This window comes from Phyllobates terribilis, unplaced genomic scaffold (genome assembly GCF_046119375.1).
Source record: "Phyllobates terribilis strain yellow unplaced genomic scaffold, ASM4611937v1 Scaffold_74__1_contigs__length_7073193, whole genome shotgun sequence".
Classification (NCBI taxonomy): domain Eukaryota; kingdom Metazoa; phylum Chordata; class Amphibia; order Anura; family Dendrobatidae; genus Phyllobates; species Phyllobates terribilis.
The window spans coordinates 4,211,926-4,236,904 of NW_027362834.1; the positions used below are offsets into that span (position 1 = coordinate 4,211,926).

Sequence of the window (24,979 nt, forward strand, 5' to 3'; positions counted from 1 at the left end):
GATTAATTACCTCTCCTGCTGCTGCTGCTGCTGGCTGTCCAGCAGCAGACTGAAGGTGGCTGCTGCTGTGCGCAGGTATATAAAGGCTCAGAGCCTATTATGACACGCGCAGCCAGCGTTCCATTGCCACATTCCGTCTACTGCAGGCGGGATACCTGGATGGCTGAATGTCACTGAGAAGCTCACAGAGACCGCCATAAGCAACAGTTTAAAAGAATGCCACAGACTAATCAACCAAACTTTTTGGGTTGGTTTCTCTTTTATAGTCTGCAGGCATTAAATGAAAGAAGTCAGTGTTCCAGCAGAGGGAGACAACGTTTCAGAAAAGGCATTGTAGCAAACCAAAAAAGAAATTTTAAGCACAGCAGAGTAACCAGCTCACATACCTGTTAGCTCAGGTGAGTTTAAAAGGCTGCTGTTGATAACAAGGGCATTTGCTAAATAGATGGTGTGTGTGCAACAATATACTGAAAGGTCAATTATATTGTGCAGCTTATCTCACCACCTGTAGTTATTTAGGTGAAAGCTCCAAAATGCTTGCCTAATATGTCTGTTTATCCAAAAGGAAGTATAGAGGGAGAGCTAGATAGATAGCATTGCATTACATTACATTACATGGCAATGCAATGCACAGTTGCTGAAGTTGAACCAAAATGAGCTTGTCATCTGGCTTCTGCAACTTTTAACATGAAAAATCCAATGAGGAGAAGAAAAGCAAAGCCAAAGAGTCCATCCCAAAATCCGACAAACAAGCAAAATGAACAAAAAGCATTGAATTCAATTCTTTCTGATTTTAGAAACTGCATTAAAGAAGGGGTGCACCGGTCCTGGAGATACTGCAATACCAGGTCAATGCGTGGAGTGGACAGAGCAAGCTCTTTTTCCATCTCCCTCTTCTAAAAATCCATTTAATATATGGTCCCCAGATAGGGGACGTATCAGATATTAAACTGATAAGAACAGATTTTTGATTGAAGCTGCATCCAAGGCACTGAAAAATGTGACCGAAGTCACACCAAAACAGCGCACGAGGCGAGGATTCATGTGGACCCTTCCCGGAGGAGAGGGTCCCCAATAAACCATCCCCATCCCTCCGAGCCAGAAGGCCACAGCGAGGCTCAGGGATCTCCGATGCTCTCCCTAGCCGAAGCCGGAGAAGAGCCGTTTTCGTGCTCCCAGCTTCCATCTAGGCTGCCACCCTAGTGGAGCTGGAGCCTGTGTTGGTTTCTCAGCCCAAAGCTGACCGGACCTCCGACCGGGTTTATAAAAATTCCCCTTCCTAGCCCGGAGGCCAGGAATAGGGGGGGTTGCTCAGAAAGTATGATTGGCAAAGGTGCGGCGTGCTACGAAGCCAAGTCTTTCTGGGGTTCCCAGTCCCAGTAAGCTTGGACTCCCACCAGGGCGCCTACTCCTGGGGCACATTGCTCCAAAGCCCTCACACTTACCCAGCCTAGAGACTTCGATCCTGGAGGGCCATGTTTTCCATCAGATAACTCTATGAGCCACCTGGCGTACTAACAAGTGCACCAAACCAGTGTGTAATATGCATCAATTTACTAGGGCATCCCAAGGACAAAACTGCCTTTTCAAAAGATACTACACTAGATCTTAGCCAAAAGGCCGAGAAGCGATAACCAGAATTGGTTTCCGACTACGGTGCCACCCAAGGATTCTGAAAAGTCCATTTGTGGACATGGCCACCTGGACTCCCGTTAAGAAGACATGCTGTCAACCTCTAGATCCCTCACATGCCTGCACTTTTCGGCTTGCTGCTGCTGCAATCCACGCGTTTTAGATCTGCATAACTCCACCTCTTTTAGCACAGTACCCTCAACCCCCGGCTGTTCCCACCCGCCTCAACACCGTTGGAAGGGAGGAGAACCAATTAAGGCGGGGGGGGGGGGGTGGAACGAGCAGCTGTCTACCCTTAGCAGGAGGGTTGCTGATTAATTACCTCTCCTGCTGCTGCTGCTGCTGGCTGTCCAGCAGCATACTGAAGGTGGCTGCTGCTGTGCGCAGGTATATAAAGGCTCAGAGCCTATTATGACACGCGCAGCCAGCGTTCCATTGCCACATTCCGTCTACTGCTGGCGGGATACCTGGATGGCTGAATGTCACTGAGAAGCTCACAGAGACCACCATAAGCAACAGTTTAAAAGAATGCCACAGACTAATCAACCAAACTTTTTGGGTTGGTTTCTCTTTTATAGTCTGCAGGCATTAAATGAAAGAAGTCAGTGTTCCAGCAGAGGGAGACAACGTTTCAGAAAAGGCATTGTAGCAAACCAAAAAAGAAATTTTAAGCGCAGCAGAGTAACCAGCTCACATACCTGTTAGCTCAGGTGAGTTTAAAAGGCTGCTGTTGATAACAAGGGCATTTGCTAAATAGATGGTGTGTGTGCAACAATATACTGAAAGGTCAATTATATTGTGCAGCTTATCTCACCACCTGTAGTTATTTAGGTGAAAGCTCCAAAATGCTTGCCTAATATGTCTGTTTATCCAAAAGGAAGTATAGAGGGAGAGCTAGATAGATAGCATTGCATTACATTACATTACATGGCAATGCAATGCACAGTTGCTGAAGTTGAACCAAAATGAGCTTGTCATCTGGCTTCTGCAACTTTTAACATGAAAAATCCAATGAGGAGAAGAAAAGCAAAGCCAAAGAGTCCATCCCAAAATCCGACAAACAAGCAAAATGAACAAAAAGCATTGAATTCAATTCTTTCTGATTTTAGAAACTGCATTAAAGAAGGGGTGCACCGGTCCTGGAGATACTGCAATACCAGGTCATTGCGTGGAGTGGACAGAGCAAGCTCTTTTTCCATCTCCCTGTTCTAAAAATCCATTTAATATATGGTCCCCAGATAGGGGACGTATCAGATATTAAACTGATAAGAACAGATACTACACTTGATCTTAGCCAAAAGGCCGAGAAGCGATAACCAGAATTGGTTTCCGACTACGGTGCCACCCAAGGATTCTGAAAAGTCCATTTGTGGAGATGGCCACCTGGACTCCCATTAAGAAGACATGCTGTCAACCTCTAGATCCCTCACATGCCTGCACTTTTCGGCTTGCTGCTGCTGCAATCCACGCGTTTTAGATCTGCATAACTCCACCTCTTTTAGCACAGTACCCTCAACCCCCGGCTGTTCCCACCCGCCTTAACACCGTTGGAAGGGAGGAGAACCAATTAAGGCGGGGGGGGGGTGTAACGAGCAGCTGTCTACCCTTAGCAGGAGGGTTGCTGATTAATTACCTCTCCTGCTGCTGCTGCTGCTGGCTGTCCAGCAGCAGACTGAAGGTGGCTGCTGCTGTGCGCAGGTATATAAAGGCTCAGAGCCTATTATGACACGCGCAGCCAGCGTTCCATTGCCACATTCCGTCTACTGCAGGCGGGATACCTGGATGGCTGAATGTCACTGAGAAGCTCACAGAGACCGCCATAAGCAACAGTTTAAAAGAATGCCACAGACTAATCAACCAAACTTTTTGGGTTGGTTTCTCTTTTATAGTCTGCAGGCATTAAATGAAAGAAGTCAGTGTTCCAGCAGAGGGAGACAACGTTTCAGAAAAGGCATTGTAGCAAACCAAAAAAGAAATTTTAAGCGCAGCAGAGTAACCAGCTCACATACCTGTTAGCTCAGGTGAGTTTAAAAGGCTGCTGTTGATAACAAGGGCATTTGCTAAATAGATGGTGTGTGTGCAACAATATACTGAAAGGTCAATTATATTGTGCAGCTTATCTCACCACCTGTAGTTATTTAGGTGAAAGCTCCAAAATGCTTGCCTAATATGTCTGTTTATCCAAAAGGAAGTATAGAGGGAGAGCTAGATAGATAGCATTGCATTACATTACATTACATGGCAATGCAATGCACAGTTGCTGAAGTTGAACCAAAATGAGCTTGTCATCTGGCTTCTGCAACTTTTAACATGAAAAATCCAATGAGGAGAAGAAAAGCAAAGCCAAAGAGTCCATCCCAAAATCCGACAAACAAGCAAAATGAACAAAAAGAATTGAATTCAATTCTTTCTGATTTTAGAAACTGCATTAAAGAAGGGGTGCACCGGTCCTGGAGATACTGCAATACCAGGTCAATGCGTGGAGTGGACAGAGCAAGCTCTTTTTCCATCTCCCTGTTCTAAAAATCCATTTAATATATGGTCCCCAGATAGGGGACGTATCAGATATTAAACTGATAAGAACAGATACTACACTTGATCTTAGCCAAAAGGCCGAGAAGCGATAACCAGAATTGGTTTCCGACTACGGTGCCACCCAAGGATTCTGAAAAGTCCATTTGTGGAGATGGCCACCTGGACTCCCGTTAAGAAGACATGCTGTCAACCTCTAGATCCCTCACATGCCTGCACTTTTCGGCTTGCTGCTGCTGCAATCCACGCGTTTTAGATCTGCATAACTCCACCTCTTTTAGCACAGTACCCTCAACCCCCGGCTGTTCCCACCCGCCTCAACACCGTTGGAAGGGAGGAGAACCAATTAGGCGGGGGGGGGTGGAACGAGCAGCTGTCTACCCTTAGCAGGAGGGTTGCTGATTAATTACCTCTCCTGCTGCTGCTGCTGCTGGCTGTCCAGCAGCAGACTGAAGGTGGCTGCTGCTGTGCGCAGGTATATAAAGGCTCAGAGCCTATTATGACACGCGCAGCCAGCGTTCCATTGCCACATTCCGTCTACTGCAGGCGGGATACCTGGATGGCTGAATGTCACTGAGAAGCTCACAGAGACCGCCATAAGCAACAGTTTAAAAGAATGCCACAGACTAATCAACCAAACTTTTTGGGTTGGTTTCTCTTTTATAGTCTGCAGGCATTAAATGAAAGAAGTCAGTGTTCCAGCAGAGGGAGACAACGTTTCAGAAAAGGCATTGTAGCAAACCAAAAAAGAAATTTTAAGCACAGCAGAGTAACCAGCTCACATACCTGTTAGCTCAGGTGAGTTTAAAAGGCTGCTGTTGATAACAAGGGCATTTGCTAAATAGATGGTGTGTGTGCAACAATATACTGAAAGGTCAATTATATTGTGCAGCTTATCTCACCACCTGTAGTTATTTAGGTGAAAGCTCCAAAATGCTTGCCTAATATGTCTGTTTATCCAAAAGGAAGTATAGAGGGAGAGCTAGATAGATAGCATTGCATTACATTACATTACATGGCAATGCAATGCACAGTTGCTGAAGTTGAACCAAAATGAGCTTGTCATCTGGCTTCTGCAACTTTTAACATGAAAAATCCAATGAGGAGAAGAAAAGCAAAGCCAAAGAGTCCATCCCAAAATCCGACAAACAAGCAAAATGAACAAAAAGCATTGAATTCAATTCTTTCTGATTTTAGAAACTGCATTAAAGAAGGGGTGCACCGGTCCTGGAGATACTGCAATACCAGGTCAATGCGTGGAGTGGACAGAGCAAGCTCTTTTTCCATCTCCCTGTTCTAAAAATCCATTTAATATATGGTCCCCAGATAGGGGACGTATCAGATATTAAACTGATAAGAACAGATACTACACTTGATCTTAGCCAAAAGGCCGAGAAGCGATAACCAGAATTGGTTTCCGACTACGGTGCCACCCAAGGATTCTGAAAAGTCCATTTGTGGAGATGGCCACCTGGACTCCCGTTAAGAAGACATGCTGTCAACCTCTAGATCCCTCACATGCCTGCACTTTTCGGCTTGCTGCTGCTGCAATCCACGCGTTTTAGATCTGCATAACTCCACCTCTTTTAGCACAGTACCCTCAACCCCCGGCTGTTCCCACCCGCCTCAACACCGTTGGAAGGGAGGAGAACCAATTAAGGCGGGGGGGGGTGGAACGAGCAGCTGTCTACCCTTAGCAGGAGGGTTGCTGATTAATTACCTCTCCTGCTGCTGCTGCTGCTGGCTGTCCAGCAGCAGACTGAAGGTGGCTGCTGCTGTGCGCAGGTATATAAAGGCTCAGAGCCTATTATGACACGCGCAGCCAGCGTTCCATTGACACATTCCGTCTACTGCAGGCGGGATACCTGGATGGCTGAATGTCACTGAGAAGCTCACAGAGACCGCCATAAGCAACAGTTTAAAAGAATGCCACAGACTAATCAACCAAACTTTTTGGGTTGGTTTCTCTTTTATAGTCTGCAGGCATTAAATGAAAGAAGTCAGTGTTCCAGCAGAGGGAGACAACGTTTCAGAAAAGGCATTGTAGCAAACCAAAAAAGAAATTTTAAGCGCAGCAGAGTAACCAGCTCACATACCTGTTAGCTCAGGTGAGTTTAAAAGGCTGCTGTTGATAACAAGGGCATTTGCTAAATAGATGGTGTGTGTGCAACAATATACTGAAAGGTCAATTATATTGTGCAGCTTATCTCACCACCTGTAGTTATTTAGGTGAAAGCTCCAAAATGCTTGCCTAATATGTCTGTTTATCCAAAAGGAAGTATAGAGGGAGAGCTAGATAGATAGCATTGCATTACATTACATTACATGGCAATGCAATGCACAGTTGCTGAAGTTGAACCAAAATGAGCTTGTCATCTGGCTTCTGCAACTTTTAACATGAAAAATCCAATGAGGAGAAGAAAAGCAAAGCCAAAGAGTCCATCCCAAAATCCGACAAACAAGCAAAATGAACAAAAAGCATTGAATTCAATTCTTTCTGATTTTAGAAACTGCATTAAAGAAGGGGTGCACCGGTCCTGGAGATACTGCAATACCAGGTCAATGCGTGGAGTGGACAGAGCAAGCTCTTTTTCCATCTCCCTGTTCTAAAAATCCATTTAATATATGGTCCCCAGATAGGGGACGTATCAGATATTAAACTGATAAGAACAGATACTACACTTGATCTTAGCCAAAAGGCCGAGAAGCGATAACCAGAATTGGTTTCCGACTACGGTGCCACCCAAGGATTCTGAAAAGTCCATTTGTGGAGATGGCCACCTGGACTCCCGTTAAGAAGACATGCTGTCAACCTCTAGATCCCTCACATGCCTGCACTTTTCGGCTTGCTGCTGCTGCAATCCACGCGTTTTAGATCTGCATAACTCCACCTCTTTTAGCACAGTACCCTCAACCCCCGGCTGTTCCCACCCGCCTCAACACCGTTGGAAGGGAGGAGAACCAATTAAGGCGGGGGGGGGGGTGGAACGAGCAGCTGTCTACCCTTAGCAGGAGGGTTGCTGATTAATTACCTCTCCTGCTGCTGCTGCTGGCTGTCCAGCAGCAGACTGAAGGTGGCTGCTGCTGTGCGCAGGTATATAAAGGCTCAGAGCCTATTATGACACGCGCAGCCAGCGTTCCATTGCCACATTCCGTCTACTGCAGGCGGGATACCTGGATGGCTGAATGTCACTGAGAAGCTCACAGAGACCGCCATAAGCAACAGTTTAAAAGAATGCCACAGACTAATCAACCAAACTTTTTGGGTTGGTTTCTCTTTTATAGTCTGCAGGCATTAAATGAAAGAAGTCAGTGTTCCAGCAGAGGGAGACAACGTTTCAGAAAAGGCATTGTAGCAAACCAAAAAAGAAATTTTAAGCGCAGCAGAGTAACCAGCTCACATACCTGTTAGCTCAGGTGAGTTTAAAAGGCTGCTGTTGATAACAAGGGCATTTGCTAAATAGATGGTGTGTGTGCAACAATATACTGAAAGGTCAATTATATTGTGCAGCTTATCTCACCACCTGTAGTTATTTAGGTGAAAGCTCCAAAATGCTTGCCTAATATGTCTGTTTATCCAAAAGGAAGTATAGAGGGAGAGCTAGATAGATAGCATTGTATTACAGTACATTACATGGCAATGCAATGCACAGTTGCTGAAGTTGAACCAAAATGAGCTTGTCATCTGGCTTCTGCAACTTTTAACATGAAAAATCCAAAGAGGAGAAGAAAAGCAAAGCCAAAGAGTCCATCCCAAAATCCGACAAACAAGCAAAATGAACAAAAAGCATTGAATTCAATTCTTTCTGATTTTAGAAACTGCATTAAAGAAGGGGTGCACCGGTCCTGGAGATACTGCAATACCAGGTCAATGCGTGGAGTGGACAGAGCAAGCTCTTTTTCCATCTCCCTGTTCTAAAAATCCATTTAATATATGGTCCCCAGATAGGGGACGTATCAGATATTAAACTGATAAGAACAGATACTACACTTGATCTTAGCCAAAAGGCCGAGAAGCGATAACCAGAATTGGTTTCCGACTACGGTGCCACCCAAGGATTCTGAAAAGTCCATTTGTGGAGATGGCCACCTGGACTCCCGTTAAGAAGACATGCTGTCAACCTCTAGATCCCTCACATGCCTGCACTTTTCGGCTTGCTGCTGCTGCAATCCACGCGTTTTAGATCTGCATAACTCCACCTCTTTTAGCACAGTACCCTCAACCCCCGGCTGTTCCCACCCGCCTCAACACCGTTGGAAGGGAGGAGAACCAATTAAGGCGGGGGGGGGGTGGAACGAGCAGCTGTCTACCCTTAGCAGGAGGGTTGCTGATTAATTACCTCTCCTGCTGCTGCTGCTGCTGGCTGTCCAGCAGCAGACTGAAGGTGGCTGCTGCTGTGCGCAGGTATATAAAGGCTCAGAGCCTATTATGACACGCGCAGCCAGCGTTCCATTGCCACATTCCGTCTACTGCAGGCGGGATACCTGGATGGCTGAATGTCACTGAGAAGCTCACAGAGACTGCCATAAGCAACAGTTTAAAAGAATGCCACAGACTAATCAACCAAACTTTTTGGGTTGGTTTCTCTTTTATAGTCTGCAGGCATTAAATGAAAGAAGTCAGTGTTCCAGCAGAGGGAGACAACGTTTCAGAAAAGGCATTGTAGCAAACCAAAAAAGAAATTTTAAGCGCAGCAGAGTAACCAGCTCACATACCTGTTAGCTCAGGTGAGTTTAAAAGGCTGCTGTTGATAACAAGGGCATTTGCTAAATAGATGGTGTGTGTGCAACAATATACTGAAAGGTCAAATATATTGTGCAGCTTATCTCACCACCTGTAGTTATTTAGGTGAAAGCTCCAAAATGCTTGCCTAATATGTCTGTTTATCCAAAAGGAAGTATAGAGGGAGAGCTAGATAGATAGCATTGCATTACGTTACATTACATGGCAATGCAATGCACAGTTGCTGAAGTTGAACCAAAATGAGCTTGTCATCTGGCTTCTGCAACTTTTAACATGAAAAATCCAATGAGGAGAAGAAAAGCAAAGCCAAAGAGTCCACCCCAAAATCCGACAAACAAGCAAAATGAACAAAAAGCATTGAATTCAATTCTTTCTGATTTTAGAAACTGCATTAAAGAAGGGGTGCACCGGTCCTGGAGATACTGCAATACCAGGTCAATGCGTGGAGTGGACAGAGCAAGCTCTTTTTCCATCTCCCTGTTCTAAAAATCCATTTAATATATGGTCCCCAGATAGGGGACGTATCAGATATTAAACTGATAAGAACAGATACTACACTTGATCTTAGCCAAAAGGCCGAGAAGCGATAACCAGAATTGGTTTCCGACTACGGTGCCACCCAAGGATTCTGAAAAGTCCATTTGTGGAGATGGCCACCTGGACTCCCGTTAAGAAGACATGCTGTCAACCTCTAGATCCCTCACATGCCTGCACTTTTCGGCTTGCTGCTGCTGCAATCCACGCGTTTTAGATCTGCATAACTCCACCTCTTTTAGCACAGTACCCTCAACCCCCGGCTGTTCCCACCCGCCTCAACACCGTTGGAAGGGAGGAGAACCAATTAAGGCGGGGGGGGGGGTGGAACGAGCAGCTGTCTACCCTTAGCAGGAGGGTTGCTGATTAATTACCTCTCCTGCTGCTGCTGCTGGCTGTCCAGCAGCAGACTGAAGGTGGCTGCTGCTGTGCGCAGGTATATAAAGGCTCAGAGCCTATTATGACACGCGCAGCCAGCGTTCCATTGCCACATTCCGTCTACTGCAGGCGGGATACCTGGATGGCTGAATGTCACTGAGAAGCTCACAGAGACCGCCATAAGCAACAGTTTAAAAGAATGCCACAGACTAATCAACCAAACTTTTTGGGTTGGTTTCTCTTTTATAGTCTGCAGGCATTAAATGAAAGAAGTCAGTGTTCCAGCAGAGGGAGACAACGTTTCAGAAAAGGCATTGTAGCAAACCAAAAAAGAAATTTTAAGCGCAGCAGAGTAACCAGCTCACATACCTGTTAGCTCAGGTGAGTTTAAAAGGCTGCTGTTGATAACAAGGGCATTTGCTAAATAGATGGTGTGTGTGCAACAATATACTGAAAGGTCAATTATATTGTGCAGCTTATCTCACCACCTGTAGTTATTTAGGTGAAAGCTCCAAAATGCTTGCCTAATATGTCTGTTTATCCAAAAGGAAGTATAGAGGTAGAGCTAGATAGATAGCATTGTATTACATTACATTACATGGAAATGCAATGCACAGTTGCTGAAGTTGAACCAAAATGAGCTTGTCATCTGGCTTCTGCAACTTTTAACATGAAAAATCCAATGAGGAGAAGAAAAGCAAAGCCAAAGAGTCCATCCCAAAATCCGACAAACAAGCAAAATGAACAAAAAGCATTGAATTCAATTCTTTCTGATTTTAGAAACTGCATTAAAGAAGGGGTGCACCGGTCCTGGAGATACTGCAATACCAGGTCAATGCGTGGAGTGGACAGAGCAAGCTCTTTTTCCATCTCCCTGTTCTAAAAATCCATTTAATATATGGTCCCCAGATAGGGGACGTATCAGATATTAAACTGATAAGAACAGATACTACACTTGATCTTAGCCAAAAGGCCGAGAAGCGATAACCAGAATTGGTTTCCGACTACGGTGCCACCCAAGGATTCTGAAAAGTCCATTTGTGGAGATGGCCACCTGGACTCCCGTTAAGAAGACATGCTGTCAACCTCTAGATCCCTCACATGCCTGCACTTTTCGGCTTGCTGCTGCTGCAATCCACGCGTTTTAGATCTGCATAACTCCACCTCTTTTAGCACAGTACCCTCAACCCCCGGCTGTTCCCACCCGCCTCAACACCGTTGGAAGGGAGGAGAACCAATTAAGGCGGGGGGGGGTGGAACGAGCAGCTGTCTACCCTTAGCAGGAGGGTTGCTGATTAATTACCTCTCCTGCTGCTGCTGCTGCTGGCTGTCCAGCAGCAGACTGAAGGTGGCTGCTGCTGTGCGCAGGTATATAAAGGCTCAGAGCCTATTATGACACGCGCAGCCAGCGTTCCATTGCCACATTCCGTCTACTGCAGGCGGGATACCTGGATGGCTGAATGTCACTGAGAAGCTCACAGAGACCGCCATAAGCAACAGTTTAAAAGAATGCCACAGACTAATCAACCAAACTTTTTGGGCTGGTTTCTCTTTTATAGTCTGCAGGCATTAAATGAAAGAAGTCAGTGTTCCAGCAGAGGGAGACAACGTTTCAGAAAAGGCATTGTAGCAAACCAAAAAAGAAATTTTAAGCGCAGCAGAGTAACCAGCTCACATACCTGTTAGCTCAGGTGAGTTTAAAAGGCTGCTGTTGATAACAAGGGCATTTGCTAAATAGATGGTGTGTGTGCAACAATATACTGAAAGGTCAATTATATTGTGCAGCTTATCTCACCACCTGTAGTTATTTAGGTGAAAGCTCCAAAATGCTTGCCTAATATGTCTGTTTATCCAAAAGGAAGTATAGAGGGAGAGCTAGATAGATAGCATTGCATTACATTACATTACATGGCAATGCAATGCACAGTTGCTGAAGTTGAACCAAAATGAGCTTGTCATCTGGCTTCTGCAACTTTTAACATGAAAAATCCAATGAGGAGAAGAAAAGCAAAGCCAAAGAGTCCATCCCAAAATCCGACAAACAAGCAAAATGAACAAAAAGCATTGAATTCAATTCTTTCTGATTTTAGAAACTGCATTAAAGAAGGGGTGCACCGGTCCTGGAGATACTGCAATACCAGGTCAATGCGTGGAGTGGACAGAGCAAGCTCTTTTTCCATCTCCCTGTTCTAAAAATCCATTTAATATATGGTCCCCAGATAGGGGACGTATCAGATATTAAACTGATAAGAACAGATACTACACTTGATCTTAGCCAAAAGGCCGAGAAGCGATAACCAGAATTGGTTTCCGACTACGGTGCCACCCAAGGATTCTGAAAAGTCCATTTGTGGAGATGGCCACCTGGACTCCCGTTAAGAAGACATGCTGTCAACCTCTAGATCCCTCACATGCCTGCACTTTTCGGCTTGCTGCTGCTGCAATCCACGCGTTTTAGATCTGCATAACTCCACCTCTTTTAGCACAGTACCCTCAACCCCCGGCTGTTCCCACCCGCCTCAACACCGTTGGAAGGGAGGAGAACCAATTAAGGCGGGGGGGGGGTGGAACGAGCAGCTGTCTACCCTTTGCAGGAGGGTTGCTGATTAATTACCTCTCCTGCTGCTGCTGCTGCTGGCTGTCCAGCAGCAGACTGAAGGTGGCTGCTGCTGTGCGCAGGTATATAAAGGCTCAAAGCCTATTATGACACGCGCAGCCAGCGTTCCATTGCCACATTCCGTCTACTGCAGGCGGGATACCTGGATGGCTGAATGTCACTGAGAAGCTCACAGAGACCGCCATAAGCAACAGTTTAAAAGAATGCCACAGACTAATCAACCAAACTTTTTGGGTTGGTTTCTCTTTTATATTCTGCAGGCATTAAATGAAAGAAGTCAGTGTTCCAGCAGAGGGAGACAACGTTTCAGAAAAGGCATTGTAGCAAACCAAAAAAGAAATTTTAAGCGCAGCAGAGTAACCAGCTCACATACCTGTTAGCTCAGGTGAGTTTAAAAGGCTGCTGTTGATAACAAGGGCATTTGCTAAATAGATGGTGTGTGTGCAACAATATACTGAAAGGTCAATTATATTGTGCAGCTTATCTCACCACCTGTAGTTATTTAGGTGAAAGCTCCAAAATGCTTGCCTAATATGTCTGTTTATCCAAAAGGAAGTATAGAGGGAGAGCTAGATAGATAGCATTGCATTACATTACATTACATGGCAATGCAATGCACAGTTGCTGAAGTTGAACCAAAATGAGCTTGTCATCTGGCTTCTGCAACTTTTAACATGAAAAATCCAATGAGGAGAAGAAAAGCAAAGCCAAAGAGTCCATCCCAAAATCCGACAAACAAGCAAAATGAACAAAAGGCATTGAATTCAATTCTTTCTGATTTTAGAAACTGCATTAAAGAAGGGGTGCACCGGTCCTGGAGATACTGCAATACCAGGTCAATGCGTGGAGTGGACAGAGCAAGCTCTTTTTCCATCTCCCTGTTCTAAAAATCCATTTAATATATGGTCCCCAGATAGGGGACGTATCAGATATTAAACTGATAAGAACAGATACTACACTTGATCTTAGCCAAAAGGCCGAGAAGCGATAACCAGAATTGGTTTCCGACTACGGTGCCACCCAAGGATTCTGAAAAGTCCATTTGTGGAGATGGCCACCTGGACTCCCGTTAAGAAGACATGCTGTCAACCTCTAGATCCCTCACATGCCTGCACTTTTCGGCTTGCTGCTGCTGCAATCCACGCGTTTTAGATCTGCATAACTCCACCTCTTTTAGCACAGTACCCTCAACCCCCGGCTGTTCCCACCCGCCTCAACACCGTTGGAAGGGAGGAGAACCAATTAAGGCGGGGGGGGGTGGAACGAGCAGCTGTCTACCCTTAGCAGGAGGGTTGCTGATTAATTACCTCTCCTGCTGCTGCTGCTGCTGGCTGTCCAGCAGCAGACTGAAGGTGGCTGCTGCTGTGCGCAGGTATATAAAGGCTCAGAGCCTATTATGACACGCGCAGCCAGCGTTCCATTGCCACATTCCGTCTACTGCAGGCGGGATACCTGGATGGCTGAATGTCACTGAGAAGCTCACAGAGACCGCCATAAGCAACAGTTTAAAAGAATGCCACAGACTAATCAACCAAACTTTTTGGGTTGGTTTCTCTTTTATAGTCTGCAGGCATTAAATGAAAGAAGTCAGTGTTCCAGCAGAGGGAGACAACGTTTCAGAAAAGGCATTGTAGCAAACCAAAAAAGAAATTTTAAGCGCAGCAGAGTAACCAGCTCACATACCTGTTAGCTCAGGTGAGTTTAAAAGGCTGCTGTTGATAACAAGGGCATTTGCTAAATAGATGGTGTGTGTGCAACAATATACTGAAAGGTCAATTATATTGTGCAGCTTATCTCACCACCTGTAGTTATTTAGGTGAAAGCTCCAAAATGCTTGCCTAATATGTCTGTTTATCCAAAAGGAAGTATAGAGGGAGAGCTAGATAGATAGCATTGCATTACATTACATTACATGGCAATGCAATGCACAGTTGCTGAAGTTGAACCAAAATGAGCTTGTCATCTGGCTTCTGCAACTTTTAACATGAAAAATCCAATGAGGAGAAGAAAAGCAAAGCCAAAGAGTCCATCCCAAAATCCGACAAACAAGCAAAATGAACAAAAAGCATTGAATTCAATTCTTTCTGATTTTAGAAACTGCATTAAAGAAGGGGTGCACCGGTCCTGGAGATACTGCAATACCAGGTCAATGCGTGGAGTGGACAGAGCAAGCTCTTTTTCCATCTCCCTGTTCTAAAAATCCATTTAATATATGGTCCCCAGATAGGGGACGTATCAGATATTAAACTGATAAGAACAGATACTACACTTGATCTTAGCCAAAAGGCCGAGAAGCGATAACCAGAATTGGTTTCCGACTACGGTGCCACCCAAGGATTCTGAAAAGTCCATTTGTGGAGATGGCCACCTGGACTCCCGTTAAGAAGACATGCTGTCAACCTCTAGATCCCTCACATGCCTGCACTTTTCGGCTTGCTGCTGCTGCAATCCACGCGTTTTAGATCTGCATAACTCCACCTCTTTTAGCACAGTACCCTCAACCCCCGGCTGTTCCCACCCGCCTCAACACCGTTGGAAGGGAGGAGAACCAATTAAGGCGGGGGGGGGGGGGTGGAACGAGCAGCTGTCTACCCTTAGCAGGAGGGTTGCTGATTAATTACCTCTCCTGCTGCTGCTGCTGCTGGCTGTCCAGCAGCAGACTGAAGGTGGCTGCTGCTGTGCGCAGGTATATAAAGGCTCAGAGCCTATTATGACACGCGCAGCCAGCGTTCCATTGCCACATTCCGTCTACTGCAGGCGGGATACCTGGATGGCTGAATGTCACTGAGAAGCTCACAGAGACCGCCATAAGCAACAGTTTAAAAGAATGCCACAGACTAATCAACCAAACTTTTTGGGTTGGTTTCTCTTTTATATTCTGCAGGCATTAAATGAAAGAAGTCAGTGTTCCAGCAGAGGGAGACAACGTTTCAGAAAAGGCATTGTAGCAAACCAAAAAAGAAATTTTAAGCGCAGCAGAGTAACCAGCTCACATACCTGTTAGCTCAGGTGAGTTTAAAAGGCTGCTGTTGATAACAAGGGCATTTGCTAAATAGATGGTGTGTGTGCAACAATATACTGAAAGGTCAATTATATTGTGCAGCTTATCTCACCACCTGTAGTTATTTAGGTGAAAGCTCCAAAATGCTTGCCTAATATGTCTGTTTATCCAAAAGGAAGTATAGAGGGAGAGCTAGATAGATAGCATTGCATTACATTACATTACATGGCAATGCAATGCACAGTTGCTGAAGTTGAACCAAAATGAGCTTGTCATCTGGCTTCTGCAACTTTTAACATGAAAAATCCAATGAGGAGAAGAAAAGCAAAGCCAAAGAGTCCATCCCAAAATCCGACAAACAAGCAAAATGAACAAAAAGCATTGAATTCAATTCTTTCTGATTTTAGAAACTGCATTAAAGAAGGGGTGCACCGGTCCTGGAGATACTGCAATACCAGGTCAATGCGTGGAGTGGACAGAGCAAGCTCTTTTTCCATCTCCCTGTTCTAAAAATCCATTTAATATATGGTCCCCAGATAGGGGACGTATCAGATATTAAACTGATAAGAACAGATACTACACTTGATCTTAGCCAAAAGGCCGAGAAGCGATAACCAGAATTGGTTTCCGACTACGGTGCCACCCAAGGATTCTGAAAAGTCCATTTGTGGAGATGGCCACCTGGACTCCCGTTAAGAAGACATGCTGTCAACCTCTAGATCCCTCACATGCCTGCACTTTTCGGCTTGCTGCTGCTGCAATCCACGCGTTTTAGATCTGCATAACTCCACCTCTTTTAGCACAGTACCCTCAACCCCCGGCTGTTCCCACCCGCCTCAACACCGTTGGAAGGGAGGAGAACCAATTAAGGCGGGGGGGGGGTGGAACGAGCAGCTGTCTACCCTTAGCAGGAGGGTTGCTGATTAATTACCTCTCCTGCTGCTGCTACTGCTGGCTGTCCAGCAGCAGACTGAAGGTGGCTGCTGCTGTGCGCAGGTATATAAAGGCTCAGAGCCTATTATGACACGCGCAGCCAGCGTTCCATTGCCACATTCCGTCTACTGCAGGCGGGATACCTGGATGGCTGAATGTCACTGAGAAGCTCACAGAGACCGCCATAAGCAACAGTTTAAAAGAATGCCACAGACTAATCAACCAAACTTTTTGGGTTGGTTTCTCTTTTATAGTCTGCAGGCATTAAATGAAAGAAGTCAGTGTTCCAGCAGAGGGAGACAACGTTTCAGAAAAGGCATTGTAGCAAACCAAAAAAGAAATTTTAAGCGCAGCAGAGTAACCAGCTCACATACCTGTTAGCTCAGGTGAGTTTAAAAGGCTGCTGTTGATAACAAGGGCATTTGCTAAATAGATGGTGTGTGTGCAACAATATACTGAAAGGTCAATTATATTGTGCAGCTTATCTCACCACCTGTAGTTATTTAGGTGAAAGCTCCAAAATGCTTGCCTAATATGTCTGTTTATCCAAAAGGAAGTATAGAGGGAGAGCTAGATAGATAGCATTGCATTACATTACATTACATGGCAATGCAATGCACAGTTGCTGAAGTTGAACCAAAATGAGCTTGTCATCTGGCTTCTGCAACTTTTAACATGAAAAATCCAATGAGGAGAAGAAAAGCAAAGCCAAAGAGTCCATCCCAAAATCCGACAAACAAGCAAAATGAACAAAAAGCATTGAATTCAATTCTTTCTGATTTTAGAAACTGCATTAAAGAAGGGGTGCACCGGTCCTGGAGATACTGCAATACCAGGTCAATGCGTGGAGTGGACAGAGCAAGCTCTTTTTCCATCTCCCTGTTCTAAAAATCCATTTAATATATGGTCCCCAGATAGGGGACGTATCAGATATTAAACTGATAAGAACAGATACTACACTTGATCTTAGCCAAAAGGCCGAGAAGCGATAACCAGAATTGGTTTCCGACTACGGTGCCACCCAAGGATTCTGAAAAGTCCATTTGTGGAGATGGCCACCTGGACTCCCGTTAAGAAGACATGCTGTCAACCTCTAGATCCCTCACATGCCTGCACTTTTCGGCTTGCTGCTGCTGCAATCCACGCGTTTTAGATCTGCATAACTCCACCTCTTTTAGCACAGTACCCTCAACCCCCGGCTGTTCCCACCCGCCTCAACACCGTTGGAAGGGAGGAGAACCAATTAAGGGGGGGGGGGGGGTGGAACGAGCAGCTGTCTACCCTTAGCAGGAGGGTTGCTGATTAATTACCTCTCCTGCTGCTGCTGCTGCTGGCTGTCCAGCAGCAGACTGAAGGTGGCTGCTGCTGTGCGCAGGTATATAAAGGCTCAGAGCCTATTATGACACGCGCAGCCAGCGTTCCATTGCCACATTCCGTCTACTGCAGGCGGGATACCTGGATGGCTGAATGTCACTGAGAAGCTCACAGAGACCGCCATAAGCAACAGTTTAAAAGAATGCCACAGACTAATCAACCAAACTTTTTGGGTTGGTTTCTCTTTTATAGTCTGCAGGCATTAAATGAAAGAAGTCAGTGTTCCAGCAGAGGGAGACAACGTTTCAGAAAAGGCATTGTAGCAAACCAAAAAAGAAATTTTAAGCGCAGCAGAGTAACCAGCTCACATACCTGTTAGCTCAGGTGAGTTTAAAAGGCTGCTGTTGATAACAAGGGCATTTGCTAAATAGATGGTGTGTGTGCAACAATATACTGAAAGGTCAATTATATTGTGCAGCTTATCTCACCACCTGTAGTTATTTAGGTGAAAGCTCCAAAATGCTTGCCTAATATGTCTGTTTATCCAAAAGGAAGTATAGAGGGAGAGCTAGATAGATAGCATTGCATTACATTACATTACATGGCAATGCAATGCACAGTTGCTGAAGTTGAACCAAAATGAGCTTGTCATCTGGCTTCTGCAACTTTTAACATGAAAAATCCAATGAGGAGAAGAAAAGCAAAGCCAAAGAGTCCATCCCAAAATCCGACAAACAAGCAAAATGAACAAAAAGCATTGAATTCAATTCTTTCTGATTTTAGAAACTGCATTAAAGAAGGGGTGCACCGGTCCTGGAGATACTGCAATACCAGGTCAATGCGTGGAGTGGACAGAGCAAGCTCTTTTTCCATCTCCCTGTTCTAAAAATCCATTTAATATATGGTCCCCAGATAGGGGACGTATCAGATATTAAACTGATAAGAACAGATACTACACTTGATCTTAGCCAAAAGGCCGAGAAGCGATAACCAGAATTGGTTTCCGACTACGGTGCCACCCAAGGATTCTGAAAAGTCCATTTGTGGAGATGGCCACCTGGACTCCCGTTAAGAAGACATGCTGTCAACCTCTAGATCCCTCACATGCCTGCACTTTTCGGCTTGCTGCTGCTGCAATCCACGCGTTTTAGATCTGCATAACTCCACCTCTTTTAGCACAGTACCCTCAACCCCCGGCTGTTCCCACCCGCCTCAACACCGTTGGAAGGGAGGAGAACCAATTAAGGCGGGGGGGGGGTGGAACGAGCAGCTGTCTACCCTTAGCAGGAGGGTTGCTGATTAATTACCTCTCCTGCTGCTGCTACTGCTGGCTGTCCAGCAGCAGACTGAAGGTGGCTGCTGCTGTGCGCAGGTATATAAAGGCTCAGAGCCTATTATGACACGCGCAGCCAGCGTTCCATTGCCACATTCCGTCTACTGCAGGCGGGATACCTGGATGGCTGAATGTCACTGAGAAGCTCACAGAGACCGCCATAAGCAACAGTTTAAAAGAATGCCACAGACTAATCAACCAAACTTTTTGGGTTGGTTTCTCTTTTATAGTCTGCAGGCATTAAATGAAAGAAGTCAGTGTTCCAGCAGAGGGAGACAACGTTTCAGAAAAGGCATTGTAGCAAACCAAAAAAGAAATTTTAAGCGCAGCAGAGTAACCAGCTCACATACCTGTTAGCTCAGGTGAGTTTAAAAGGCTGCTGTTGATAACAAGGGCATTTGCTAAATAGATGGTGTGTGTGCAACAATATACTGAAAGGTCAATTATATTGTGCAGCTTATCTCACCACCTGTAGTTATTTAGGTGAAAGCTCCAAAATGCTTGCCTAATATGTCTGTTTATCCAAAAGGAAGTATAGAGGGAGAGCTAGATAGATAGCATTGCATTACATTACATTACATGGCAATGCAATGCACAGTTGCTGAAGTTGAACCAAAATGAGCTTGTCATCTGGCTTCTGCAACTTTTAACATGAAAAATCCAATGAGGAGAAGAAAAGCAAAGCCAAAGAGTCCATCCCAAAATCCGACAAACAAGCAAAATGAACAAAAAGCATTGAATTCAATTCTTTCTGATTTTAGAAACTGCATTAAAGAAGGGGTGCACCGGTCCTGGAGATACTGCAATACCAGGTCAATGCGTGGAGTGGACAGAGCAAGCTCTTTTTCCATCTCCCTGTTCTAAAAATCCATTTAATATATGGTCCCCAGATAGGGGACGTATCAGATATTAAACTGATAAGAACAGATACTACACTTGATCTTAGCCAAAAGGCCGAGAAGCGATAACCAGAATTGGTTTCCGACTACGGTGCCACCCAAGGATTCTGAAAAGTCCATTTGTGGAGATGGCCACCTGGACTCCCGTTAAGAAGACATGCTGTCAACCTCTAGATCCCTCACATGCCTGCACTTTTCGGCTTGCTGCTGCTGCAATCCACGCGTTTTAGATCTGCATAACTCCACCTCTTTTAGCACAGTACCCTCAACCCCCGGCTGTTCCCACCCGCCTCAACACCGTTGGAAGGGAGGAGAACCAATTAAGGGGGGGGGGGGGGTGGAACGAGCAGCTGTCTACCCTTAGCAGGAGGGTTGCTGATTAATTACCTCTCCTGCTGCTGCTGCTGCTGGCTGTCCAGCAGCAGACTGAAGGTGGCTGCTGCTGTGCGCAGGTATATAAAGGCTCAGAGCCTATTATGACACGCGCAGCCAGCGTTCCATTGCCACATTCCGTCTACTGCAGGCGGGATACCTGGATGGCTGAATGTCACTGAGAAGCTCACAGAGACCGCCATAAGCAACAGTTTAAAAGAATGCCACAGACTAATCAACCAAACTTTTTGGGTTGGTTTCTCTTTTATAGTCTGCAGGCATTAAATGAAAGAAGTCAGTGTTCCAGCAGAGGGAGACAACGTTTCAGAAAAGGCATTGTAGCAAACCAAAAAAGAAATTTTAAGCGCAGCAGAGTAACCAGCTCACATACCTGTTAGCTCAGGTGAGTTTAAAAGGCTGCTGTTGATAACAAGGGCATTTGCTAAATAGATGGTGTGTGTGCAACAATATACTGAAAGGTCAATTATATTGTGCAGCTTATCTCACCACCTGTAGTTATTTAGGTGAAAGCTCCAAAATGCTTGCCTAATATGTCTGTTTATCCAAAAGGAAGTATAGAGGGAGAGCTAGATAGATAGCATTGCATTACATTACATTACATGGCAATGCAATGCACAGTTGCTGAAGTTGAACCAAAATGAGCTTGTCATCTGGCTTCTGCAACTTTTAACATGAAAAATCCAATGAGGAGAAGAAAAGCAAAGCCAAAGAGTCCATCCCAAAATCCGACAAACAAGCAAAATGAACAAAAAGCATTGAATTCAATTCTTTCTGATTTTAGAAACTGCATTAAAGAAGGGGTGCACCGGTCCTGGAGATACTGCAATACCAGGTCAATGCGTGGAGTGGACAGAGCAAGCTCTTTTTCCATCTCCCTGTTCTAAAAATCCATTTAATATATGGTCCCCAGATAGGGGACGTATCAGATATTAAACTGATAAGAACAGATACTACACTTGATCTTAGCCAAAAGGCCGAGAAGCGATAACCAGAATTGGTTTCCGACTACGGTGCCACCCAAGGATTCTGAAAAGTCCATTTGTGGAGATGGCCACCTGGACTCCCGTTAAGAAGACATGCTGTCAACCTCTAGATCCCTCACATGCCTGCACTTTTCGGCTTGCTGCTGCTGCAATCCACGCGTTTTAGATCTGCATAACTCCACCTCTTTTAGCACAGTACCCTCAACCCCCGGCTGTTCCCACCCGCCTCAACACCGTTGGAAGGGAGGAGAACCAATTAAGGCGGGGGGGGGGTGGAACGAGCAGCTGTCTACCCTTAGCAGGAGGGTTGCTGATTAATTACCTCTCCTGCTGCTGCTGCTGCTGGCTGTCCAGCAGCAGACTGAAGGTGGCTGCTGCTGTGCGCAGGTATATAAAGGCTCAGAGCCTATTATGACACGCGCAGCCAGCGTTCCATTGCCACATTCCGTCTACTGCAGGCGGGATACCTGGATGGCTGAATGTCACTGAGAAGCTCACAGAGACCGCCATAAGCAACAGTTTAAAAGAATGCCACAGACTAATCAACCAAACTTTTTGGGTTGGTTTCTCTTTTATATTCTGCAGGCATTAAATGAAAGAAGTCAGTGTTCCAGCAGAGGGAGACAACGTTTCAGAAAAGGCATTGTAGCAAACCAAAAAAGAAATTTTAAGCGCAGCAGAGTAACCAGCTCACATACCTGTTAGCTCAGGTGAGTTTAAAAGGCTGCTGTTGATAACAAGGGCATTTGCTAAATAGATGGTGTGTGTGCAACAATATACTGAAAGGTCAATTATATTGTGCAGCTTATCTCACCACCTGTAGTTATTTAGGTGAAAGCTCCAAAATGCTTGCCTAATATGTCTGTTTATCCAAAAGGAAGTATAGAGGGAGAGCTAGATAGATAGCATTGCATTACATTACATTACATGGCAATGCAATGCACAGTTGCTGAAGTTGAACCAAAATGAGCTTGTCATCTGGCTTGTGCAACTTTTAACATGAAAAATCCAATGAGGAGAAGAAAAGCAAAGCCAAAGAGTCCATCCCAAAATCCGACAAACAAGCAAAATGAACAAAAAGCATTGAATTCAATTCTTTCTGATTTTAGAAACTGCATTAAAGAAGGGGTGCACCGGTCCTGGAGATACTGCAATACCAGGTCAATGCGTGGAGTGGACAGAGCAAGCTCTTTTTCCATCTCCCTGTTCTAAAAATCCATTTAATATATGGTCCCCAGATAGGGGACGTATCAGATATTAAACTGATAAGAACAGATACTACACTTGATCTTAGCCAAAAGGCCGAGAAGCGATAACCAGAATTGGTTTCCGACTACGGTGCCACCCAAGGATTCTGAAAAGTCCATTTGTGGAGATGGCCACCTGGACTCCCGTTAAGAAGACATGCTGTCAACCTCTAGATCCCTCACATGCCTGCACTTTTCGGCTTGCTGCTGCTGCAATCCACGCGTTTTAGATCTGCATAACTCCACCTCTTTTAGCACAGTACCCTCAACCCCCGGCTGTTCCCACCCGCCTCAACACCGTTGGAAGGGAGGAGAACCAATTAAGGCGGGGGGGGGGGGTGGAACGAGCAGCTGTCTACCCTTAGCAGGAGGGTTGCTGATTAATTACCTCTCCTGCTGCTGCTGCTGCTGGCTGTCCAGCAGCAGACTGAAGGTGGCTGCTGCTGTGCGCAGGTATATAAAGGCTCAGAGCCTATTATGACACGCGCAGCCAGCGTTCCATTGCCACATTCCGTCTACTGCAGGCGGGATACCTGGATGGCTGAATGTCACTGAGAAGCTCACAGAGACCGCCATAAGCAACAGTTTAAAAGAATGCCACAGACTAATCAACCAAACTTTTTGGGTTGGTTTCTCTTTTATAGTCTGCAGGCATTAAATGAAAGAAGTCAGTGTTCCAGCAGAGGGAGACAACGTTTCAGAAAAGGCATTGTAGCAAACCAAAAAAGAAATTTTAAGCGCAGCAGAGTAACCAGCTCACATACCTGTTAGCTCAGGTGAGTTTAAAAGGCTGCTGTTGATAACAAGGGCATTTGCTAAATAGATGGTGTGTGTGCAACAATATACTGAAAGGTCAATTATATTGTGCAGCTTATCTCACCACCTGTAGTTATTTAGGTGAAAGCTCCAAAATGCTTGCCTAATATGTCTGTTTATCCAAAAGGAAGTATAGAGGGAGAGCTAGATAGATAGCATTGCATTACATTACATTACATGGCAATGCAATGCACAGTTGCTGAAGTTGAACCAAAATGAGCTTGTCATCTGGCTTCTGCAACTTTTAACATGAAAAATCCAATGAGGAGAAGAAAAGCAAAGCCAAAGAGTCCATCCCAAAATCCGACAAACAAGCAAAATGAACAAAAAGCATTGAATTCAATTCTTTCTGATTTTAGAAACTGCATTAAAGAAGGGGTGCACCGGTCCTGGAGATACTGCAATACCAGGTCAATGCGTGGAGTGGACAGAGCAAGCTCTTTTTCCATCTCCCTGTTCTAAAAATCCATTTAATATATGGTCCCCAGATAGGGGACGTATCAGATATTAAACTGATAAGAACAGATACTACACTTGATCTTAGCCAAAAGGCCGAGAAGCGATAACCAGAATTGGTTTCCGACTACGGTGCCACCCAAGGATTCTGAAAAGTCCATTTGTGGAGATGGCCACCTGGACTCCCGTTAAGAAGACATGCTGTCAACCTCTAGATCCCTCACATGCCTGCACTTTTCGGCTTGCTGCTGCTGCAATCCACGCGTTTTAGATCTGCATAACTCCACCTCTTTTAGCACAGTACCCTCAACCCCCGGCTGTTCCCACCCGCCTCAACACCGTTGGAAGGGAGGAGAACCAATTAAGGCGGGGGGGGGGGTGGAACGAGCAGCTGTCTACCCTTAGCAGGAGGGTTGCTGATTAATTACCTCTCCTGCTGCTGCTGCTGCTGGCTGTCCAGCAGCAGACTGAAGGTGGCTGCTGCTGTGCGCAGGTATATAAAGGCTCAGAGCCTATTATGACACGCGCAGCCAGCGTTCCATTGCCACATTCCGTCTACTGCAGGCGGGATACCTGGATGGCTGAATGTCACTGAGAAGCTCACAGAGACCGCCATAAGCAACAGTTTAAAAGAATGCCACAGACTAATCAACCAAACTTTTTGGGTTGGTTTCTCTTTTATATTCTGCAGGCATTAAATGAAAGAAGTCAGTGTTCCAGCAGAGGGAGACAACGTTTCAGAAAAGGCATTGTAGCAAACCAAAAAAGAAATTTTAAGCGCAGCAGAGTAACCAGCTCACATACCTGTTAGCTCAGGTGAGTTTAAAAGGCTGCTGTTGATAACAAGGGCATTTGCTAAATAGATGGTGTGTGTGCAACAATATACTGAAAGGTCAATTATATTGTGCAGCTTATCTCACCACCTGTAGTTATTTAGGTGAAAGCTCCAAAATGCTTGCCTAATATGTCTGTTTATCCAAAAGGAAGTATAGAGGGAGAGCTAGATAGATAGCATTGCATTACATTACATTACATGGCAATGCAATGCACAGTTGCTGAAGTTGAACCAAAATGAGCTTGTCATCTGGCTTCTGCAACTTTTAACATGAAAAATCCAATGAGGAGAAGAAAAGCAAAGCCAAAGAGTCCATCCCAAAATCCGACAAA

At 45.3% G+C, this 24,979-nt stretch overlaps 17 non-coding genes and 2 pseudogenes across 17 annotated transcripts; all 19 read right to left on the reverse strand.

Annotated features, from left to right (window-relative positions):
* Positions 1 to 811: 811 nt before the first annotated feature.
* LOC141196230 (U2 spliceosomal RNA) lies at positions 812 to 992 on the reverse strand (annotated as a pseudogene).
* A 524-nt stretch (positions 993 to 1,516) lies between these two features.
* Positions 1,517 to 1,632, reverse strand: LOC141196544 (U2 spliceosomal RNA; annotated as a pseudogene).
* Positions 1,633 to 2,755: 1,123 nt separating this feature from the next.
* Positions 2,756 to 2,946, reverse strand: LOC141196068 (U2 spliceosomal RNA). The gene has a single exon (XR_012268634.1). It is a non-coding gene; the product is annotated as a U2 spliceosomal RNA (small nuclear RNA).
* A 1,120-nt stretch (positions 2,947 to 4,066) lies between these two features.
* On the reverse strand, positions 4,067 to 4,257 carry LOC141195479 (U2 spliceosomal RNA). Its single transcript, XR_012268068.1, has one exon. It is a non-coding gene; the product is annotated as a U2 spliceosomal RNA (small nuclear RNA).
* A 1,118-nt stretch (positions 4,258 to 5,375) lies between these two features.
* Positions 5,376 to 5,566, reverse strand: LOC141195480 (U2 spliceosomal RNA). The gene has a single exon (XR_012268069.1). It is a non-coding gene; the product is annotated as a U2 spliceosomal RNA (small nuclear RNA).
* Positions 5,567 to 6,685: 1,119 nt separating this feature from the next.
* On the reverse strand, positions 6,686 to 6,876 carry LOC141195481 (U2 spliceosomal RNA). The gene has a single exon (XR_012268070.1). It is a non-coding gene; the product is annotated as a U2 spliceosomal RNA (small nuclear RNA).
* Positions 6,877 to 7,994: 1,118 nt separating this feature from the next.
* Positions 7,995 to 8,185, reverse strand: LOC141195482 (U2 spliceosomal RNA). Its single transcript, XR_012268071.1, has one exon. It is a non-coding gene; the product is annotated as a U2 spliceosomal RNA (small nuclear RNA).
* A 1,120-nt stretch (positions 8,186 to 9,305) lies between these two features.
* On the reverse strand, positions 9,306 to 9,496 carry LOC141195483 (U2 spliceosomal RNA). The gene has a single exon (XR_012268072.1). It is a non-coding gene; the product is annotated as a U2 spliceosomal RNA (small nuclear RNA).
* Positions 9,497 to 10,614: 1,118 nt separating this feature from the next.
* LOC141195484 (U2 spliceosomal RNA) lies at positions 10,615 to 10,805 on the reverse strand. The gene has a single exon (XR_012268073.1). It is a non-coding gene; the product is annotated as a U2 spliceosomal RNA (small nuclear RNA).
* A 1,119-nt stretch (positions 10,806 to 11,924) lies between these two features.
* On the reverse strand, positions 11,925 to 12,115 carry LOC141195486 (U2 spliceosomal RNA). Its single transcript, XR_012268075.1, has one exon. It is a non-coding gene; the product is annotated as a U2 spliceosomal RNA (small nuclear RNA).
* A 1,120-nt stretch (positions 12,116 to 13,235) lies between these two features.
* Positions 13,236 to 13,426, reverse strand: LOC141195488 (U2 spliceosomal RNA). Its single transcript, XR_012268076.1, has one exon. It is a non-coding gene; the product is annotated as a U2 spliceosomal RNA (small nuclear RNA).
* Positions 13,427 to 14,545: 1,119 nt separating this feature from the next.
* On the reverse strand, positions 14,546 to 14,736 carry LOC141195489 (U2 spliceosomal RNA). Its single transcript, XR_012268077.1, has one exon. It is a non-coding gene; the product is annotated as a U2 spliceosomal RNA (small nuclear RNA).
* Positions 14,737 to 15,859: 1,123 nt separating this feature from the next.
* On the reverse strand, positions 15,860 to 16,050 carry LOC141195490 (U2 spliceosomal RNA). Its single transcript, XR_012268078.1, has one exon. It is a non-coding gene; the product is annotated as a U2 spliceosomal RNA (small nuclear RNA).
* Positions 16,051 to 17,170: 1,120 nt separating this feature from the next.
* LOC141195491 (U2 spliceosomal RNA) lies at positions 17,171 to 17,361 on the reverse strand. Its single transcript, XR_012268079.1, has one exon. It is a non-coding gene; the product is annotated as a U2 spliceosomal RNA (small nuclear RNA).
* Positions 17,362 to 18,482: 1,121 nt separating this feature from the next.
* On the reverse strand, positions 18,483 to 18,673 carry LOC141195492 (U2 spliceosomal RNA). Its single transcript, XR_012268080.1, has one exon. It is a non-coding gene; the product is annotated as a U2 spliceosomal RNA (small nuclear RNA).
* A 1,120-nt stretch (positions 18,674 to 19,793) lies between these two features.
* On the reverse strand, positions 19,794 to 19,984 carry LOC141195493 (U2 spliceosomal RNA). The gene has a single exon (XR_012268081.1). It is a non-coding gene; the product is annotated as a U2 spliceosomal RNA (small nuclear RNA).
* A 1,121-nt stretch (positions 19,985 to 21,105) lies between these two features.
* LOC141195494 (U2 spliceosomal RNA) lies at positions 21,106 to 21,296 on the reverse strand. The gene has a single exon (XR_012268082.1). It is a non-coding gene; the product is annotated as a U2 spliceosomal RNA (small nuclear RNA).
* A 1,120-nt stretch (positions 21,297 to 22,416) lies between these two features.
* On the reverse strand, positions 22,417 to 22,607 carry LOC141195495 (U2 spliceosomal RNA). The gene has a single exon (XR_012268083.1). It is a non-coding gene; the product is annotated as a U2 spliceosomal RNA (small nuclear RNA).
* A 1,122-nt stretch (positions 22,608 to 23,729) lies between these two features.
* Positions 23,730 to 23,920, reverse strand: LOC141195496 (U2 spliceosomal RNA). Its single transcript, XR_012268084.1, has one exon. It is a non-coding gene; the product is annotated as a U2 spliceosomal RNA (small nuclear RNA).
* Between the last annotated feature and the right edge of the window lie 1,059 nt (positions 23,921 to 24,979).